Raw genomic sequence first — 7197 nt, 5'->3', positions numbered from 1 at the left:
GCCAGAAGGGAATGACAGGATTTAAAGTGATGAAAGGGAAAAATCTAAAACCAAGATTACTTTAACCAGCAAGGATCTCATTCAGAATTGAAGGAGAAATCAAAAGCTTTACAGACAAGCAAAAGTTAAGATGATTCGGCATGACCAAACTACCTCTACAACAAATGCCAAAGAAACGTCTCTACACAGGAAACAAAAAGAAAAGGCCTACAAAAACAAACCCCAAACAATAAAGTACATGCTAACAGGACCATACATGTCAATAATTACCTTAAATGTAAATGTATTAAATGCTCCAACGAAAAGACACAGATTGACTGAATGGATATAAAAACAATACCCCTATACATGCTGTCTTGAAGAGACCAACTTCATACCTAGGAACACAGACAGACAAAGTGAGGGGCTGAAAAAAGATATTCCATGCAAATGGAAGCAAAAAGAAAGCAGGAGTAGCAATACTCATATTAGATGAAATAGATTAAAATAAAGAGTTAAAGAAGACAAAGAAGGACACTACATAATGACCAAGGGATTAATCCAAGAGGAAGATATAGCAATTATAAATATATATGCATCCAACGAAAGAACACCTCAATACATTAGGCAAATGCTAACTACTTTTAAAGGGGAAATAACAGCAACACGATAATAGTGGGGATTCTAATAGCACACTGACACCAAAAGACAGACTATCCAGACAGAAAATCAATAAGGAAACACTACCTATAAAAGGTACATTGGACCAGTTGGACCTAATTGATATCTAAAGGACATTTCATCTAAAAACAATAAATTTCACTTTTTTCTCAGGTTTACATGGAACATTCACCAGGATAGATCACATCTTGGGCCACAAATCAAGACTTGGTGAATTTTGGAAAAAATAAAAACATTTCAAGCACTGTTTCTGACCACAAGGCTACAAGATTAGATATCAACTACAGGAAAAAGAGTACAAAAATCTCAAACACATGGAAGTTAAATGATACATTTCAGAATAACCAATATATTTCTAAATATCAAAAAGGAAATAAAATATGCCTAGAAACAAATAAAAATGAAAACAGAACAACTCAAAACCTTTGAGATGTAGTAAAACCAGTGCTGAGAAGTTTATAACAATACAAGTTTATATCAAGAAACAAGAGAGACATCAAATAAACAACTTAACCTTACACTTAAATCGACTAGATAAAGAAGAACAACAACAACTACTACCAAAAAAAAAAAAAAAACCCACAAAGGTAGTAGAAGGAAAGAAAGCATGAATTTAGAGCAGAATTAAATGAAAAATAATGAAGATTACAATAGACAACATAGGTTGGATCATAGAAAAAGCAAGAGGATTCCAGAAAAACATCTACTTCTGCTTCATTGACTACACTAAAGCCTTTGTGTGAATAACAACAAACTGTGGAAATTCTTAAAGAGATGGGAAAGGAACAGCTTACCTGCCTCCAGAGAAACCTGTATGCAACTCAAGAAGCAACAGTTAGAATCAGACGTGAAACAATAGACTGGTTCAAAACTGAGAAAGGAGTACATCAAGGCTATATATTGTCACCTTGCTTATTTAACTTATATGCAGATTACATCCTGCAAAATGCTGGACTGGATGAAGCACAAGCTGGAATCAAGACTGCCAGGAGAAATATAAATATCTTTATATCAAAATATCTCAGATATGCAGATGACACTACCCTTATGGAAGAAAGTGAAGAAGAACTAAAGAGCCTCTTGATGAAGGTGAAAGAGGAGAGTGAAAAAGCTGGCTTAAAAATCAGTATTCAAACAACTAAGATTATGGCATCTGGTCCCACTACATCATGGCAAATAGATGGGGAAACAATGGAAGCAGTGACAGACTTTGTTTTCTTAGTCTCAAAAATCACTAATGATAGTGACTGCAGCCATGAAGTTAAAAGACACTTATTCCTTGGAAGAAAAACAAGGTTTGTCTATGACAAACCTAAACAGCATATTAAAAAGCAGAAACATTATTTTGCTGAAAAAGATCCATATAGTCAAAGCTATGGCTTTTCTAGTAGCCATGTATGTATGTGAGAGCTGGATCATAAAGAAGGCTGAACACTGAAGAATTGATGCTTTTGAACTGTGCTATTGGATAAGACTCTTGAGAGTCCCTTGGACAGAAAGGAGATCAAACCAGTCAATCCTAAAGGAAATCAGTCCTGAATATTCATTGGAAGGACTGATGCTGAAGCTCCAATGTTTTGGCCACCTGATGTGAAGAGCTGACTCATTGGACAGGACCCCGATGCTGGGAAAGATTGAAGACAGGAGGAGAAGAGAACGACAGAGGATGAGATGGTTGGATGGCATCACTGACTCAATTGACATGAGTTTGAGCAAGTTCCAGAAGATGGTGAAGGACAGGGAAGCCTGGTGTGCTGCAGTCCATGGAGTCACAAAGAGTTGGACATGACTGAGCGACTAATCAACAACAGCAATCATAAAAAAATCTCCAGAAAGTAGGCACAGAAGGAACATAACTCAACATAATAAAGGCCATATATGGCAAACCCACAGCAAACATTATCCTCAATGGTGTAAAATTGAATGCATTTCTCCTGAGAACAGAAACAAGAAAAGTGTGCCCACTCTTTCCAGTATTATTCAACATAGCTTTTCAAGTTCCAGTCACGGTAATCACAGAAGAAAATAAATAAAAGGAATCCAGATTGGAAAAGGAATCCAGATTGGAAAAGAAATAAGCCTCTCACTGTTTGAAGATGACATGATCTTATACACAGAAACCCCTAAAGATGCCAGGAGAGAATTACTATCAGTAATCAATGAATATGGTAAAGTCTCAGAACACAAAAGTAATATACATAAATCCCTTGCATTCCTATACACTAACAACGAAAAATCAGAAAGAGAAATTAAGGAAAGAATCCCACTCACCATTGCAACAAAAAGAACAAAATACTTAAGAATAAATTTAACTAAAGAAAAAAATACACATATAGAAAGCTATAAAACACTGATGAAAATCAATGATGACACAAATAGGTTGAAAAAATATGCCATGTTCTTGAATGAAAGAATCAATATAGTAAAATGAGTATACTACCCAAAACAATCTATAGATTCAATGCAGCAGCTAGCTAAGTTGCTTCAGTCGTGTCCGACTCTGTACAACACCATAGATGGCAGCCCACCAGGCTCCCCTGTCCCTGGGACTCTCCAGGCAAGAACACCCGAGTGGGTTGCCATTTCCTTCTCCAATGCATGAAAGTGAAAAGTGAAAGTGAAGTCTCAGTCGTGTCCAACTCCTAGCCACCCCATGGACTGCAGCCTACCAAGCTCCTCCGTCCATGGGATTTTCCAGGCAAGAGTATCCCTATCAAACTACCAGTGGTATTTTTCACAGAATTAGAACAAACAATTTTACAATTTGTATAGAAACACAAAAGGCCCTAAATATCCAAAGCAATCTTGAGAAAAAAGAATGGAACTAAAAGAATCAACTTTGGGGACTTCAGACTATACTACAAAGGTATAGCCATCAAGAGAGTATGGTACTGGCACAAAGACAGAAGTATAGATCAGTAGAACAACATAGAAAGCCCAAATACAATTCCAGGCATCTATGGACACCTTATCTTTGAACAAGGAAGCAAAAATACACAATGGAGTAAAGACAGTCTCTTCAACAAGTGGTGCTGGGAAAATTGGTCAGCTACATGTAAAAGAATGAAACTGGAACACTTTCAAACACCATACACAAAAGTAAACTCAAAATGGATTAAAGATCTAAACGTAAGACCAAAAACTATAAAACCCTTAGAGGAAAACATAGGCAGAACACTTTCTGACATAAATCACAGCAAGATCCTCTATGACCCACCTCCCAGAGTAATGGAAATAAAAACAAAAAGAAACAAATGGGACCTAATTAAACTTAAAAACTTTTGCACCATGAAGGAAACTATAAGCAAGGTGAAAAGATAGTCCTCAGAATGGAGAAAAAACAATAGCAAACAAAGCAACTGACAAAGAATTAATCTCCAAAATATACAAGCAGCTCAAGTGCTCAATACCAGAAAAACGAACAACCCAATCAAAAAGTAGGCAGAAGACCTAAACAGACATTTCTCCAAAGAATATACACAGAAAAGAATAAACACGTGAAAAGATGCTCAACATCACTCTTTATTGGAGAAATGCAAATCAAACCGCAATGAGGTATCTTCTCACGTGGATCAGAATGGCCACCATCAAAAAGTCTACAAACAATAAGTGCTGGAGAAGTGTGGGAAAAAGGGAACATTTTTACACTCTTGGTGGGAATGCAAACTGGTACAGCCACTGTGGAGAACAGTGTGGCGATTCCTTAAGAAAAAAAACTTGGAATAGAACTGTCATGTGACTCATCAGTCCCACTGCTGGGCATATATCCTGAGGAAACCAGAAGTGAAAGAGACACATGTACCCCCAGTGTTCACTGCAGCACTGTTTACAATAGCTAGGACATGGAAGCAACCTAATTGTCTATCACCAGATGAATGGATAAGGAAGTAGTGGTACATAAACACAATGGAATATAACTCAGCTACAAAAAGGAACACATTTGAGTCAGTTCAAATGAGGTGGAAGAACCTACAGCCCATTATACAGAGTGAAGTAAGTCAGAAAGTGAAAGACAAATACTGTATATTAACACATTCAGTTCAGTTCAATTCAGTTCAGTCGCTCAGTCGTGTCCGACTCTGCAATCCCATGAACCGCAGCACACCTGGCCTCGCTGTCCATCACCAACTCCTGGAGTTTACCCAAATTCATGTCCATTGAGTCAGTGGTGCCATCCAACCATCTCATCCTCTGTCGTCCTCTTCTCCTCCTGCCCCCAATCCCTCCCAGCATCAGGGTCTTTTCAAATGAATCAGTTCTTCACATCAGGTGGCCAAAGTATTGTAGTTTCAGCTTCAACATCAGTCCTTCCAATGAACACTCAGGACGGATCTTTAGGATGGACTGGTTGGACCAGTCCAACTCTCACATCCATACATGACCACCGGAAAAACCATAGCCTTGACTAGATGGACCTTTGTTGGCAAAGTAATGGAATTTAGAAAGATGGTATTGATGATCCTACATGCAGGGCAGCAAAAGAGACACAGACGTAAAAAACAGACTTTTGGACTCAGTGGGAGAAGGTGAGGGTGCAATGATTTGAGTGAATAGCATTGGAACATGTAAATGACCATATGCAAAATAGATGACAAGTGCGAGTTAGATGCATGAAGCAGGGCACCCAAAGTTGGTGCTCTGGGACATATGTATACCTGTGGCCGACTCATGTTGATGTATGGCAAAAACCATCACAATATTGTAAAGTAATTATCCTTCAATTAAAATAAATTAATAATTTTTTAAAAAATAAAAAAATAAAAATGAAATTAAAAGTATCTGAATTGGAAAGAAAGAATTAACGCTATTTACTATTGCAGATGACATGATCCTATATGTAAAAATTTCTAAAGATTTCCCATATAAGAAAAACTATTATGACTAATAAATTCAGTAAAACTACAGGATAAAAAAATCAACATACAAAAATCATTGGTATTTTTATACCCTAACAATGAAAAATCTGAAAAGGAAGATAAGAAAAGTGATTTAGAATAGCATCAAAAAGAATAAAATAGGGGCTGTGGTTCAAGATGGTGATGTATTAAGATTCTGAACTCATCTCTTCCCACAGTAACACCAAATGAACAGCTATTATATGGAACAATTTCATCTGGAAAAAAGACTAGAACATAGAGAAGGAAATGTCAACCCACTCCGGTATTCTTGCATGGAGAAGTGCATGGACAGAGGAGCCTGGCAGGCTACAGTCCATGTGGTCACAAGAGTCAGACACGACTTAGCAACTAAAACACAATACATGCAAATGTTCTGTATCTTGATTACTGTAGTGATGATGTAAATTCATGTGTTTTCCACACTAGTAGGATTATACACTAAAAAGAGGAAGTTTTACTGTATGTAAATTATACTTCAATTAAAAAAAAAAAGGCTACAACAAACCTCGAAGTCTCACATTTCCTGATTTCACAACTTACTACAAAGTCACTGTCATCAAAATAGTGTGGTGTAGACAGACATATAGCCCCATGAAATATTATAGAGGGCCTATGAAATACTATAGAGAGCCCAGAAATAAGCCCTTGTATGAATGGTCAATGATTTTCAATAAATGCCAAAATGATTCAATTGTTTCTCCATTTAAACAAATAATGTTAAGAAAACTGGATATCCACATGTAAAAGAATAAAATAGACCCTTACCATATATAAAATATATACCATCTACGAAAATAACTCAAAATGAATCTAAAATTTAAACATAATTTCTAAAGTTATAAAACTTTTGTAATAAAACATAAGACTAAATTTACACAGGCCATGGTTTCTTTGATATGATACCAAATGCTCAGAAAACATTTTTAAAAACACATAATTGAGCATCATTAAGATTAAAATAATTCCACTTCAAAGTAAACCAACAATTTGAAAATACAACCCCTAGAACTAGATAAATTATTTGCAATCCATGTATCTTATAAAGGACTTGAATGTAGAATGCGTGAAGAACTCTTACAATCCAATATTAAAATATCAAACATCAAATTAATAAATGAACCAAGGATCTGAGCAGATATTTCTCTAAGGAAGATAAGCAAATGGCCAATAAGCACATGAAAGGACTCTGTATATTATTTTCCATTAAGGAAACACAAATCAAAGCCACAATGAGATACCACTTGACATTTACTAGAATGTTGAAAATGTTACACTATGTGAAAGAAACCAGTCACGCAAAAAAATCACATATTGTATGATTTCATTTACATGAAATGCCTGGAATAAGCAAATTCTTAAGTTGTAAATGTATATTAGTGTTTTCTTATGCCTGAATGAATTAAGAGAAAATGAGCAGTGCCTGCTAAAAGATACATGGCTTTTTATTGAAGTGATAAAATATTCTATTGTTATGATGGTTGTACAATTCTGTGAATATACTCAAAACCATTGAATCATGCATTTTAAACAGGTGATTTCTATGGTATGTGAATTATATTTCTCTTTATTCCCACTTGAAATTTTATGAAGCTGCTACACATGGATGAGAGAAATTAAAACTTCATCTTGTATTTGCATT

The sequence above is a fragment of the Oryx dammah genome, unplaced genomic scaffold (genome assembly GCF_014754425.2).
Source record: "Oryx dammah isolate SB20612 unplaced genomic scaffold, SCBI_Odam_1.1 HiC_scaffold_23, whole genome shotgun sequence".
In the NCBI taxonomy this organism is placed as follows: domain Eukaryota; kingdom Metazoa; phylum Chordata; class Mammalia; order Artiodactyla; family Bovidae; genus Oryx; species Oryx dammah.
Note: the sequence above shows the minus strand (reverse complement) of the source record.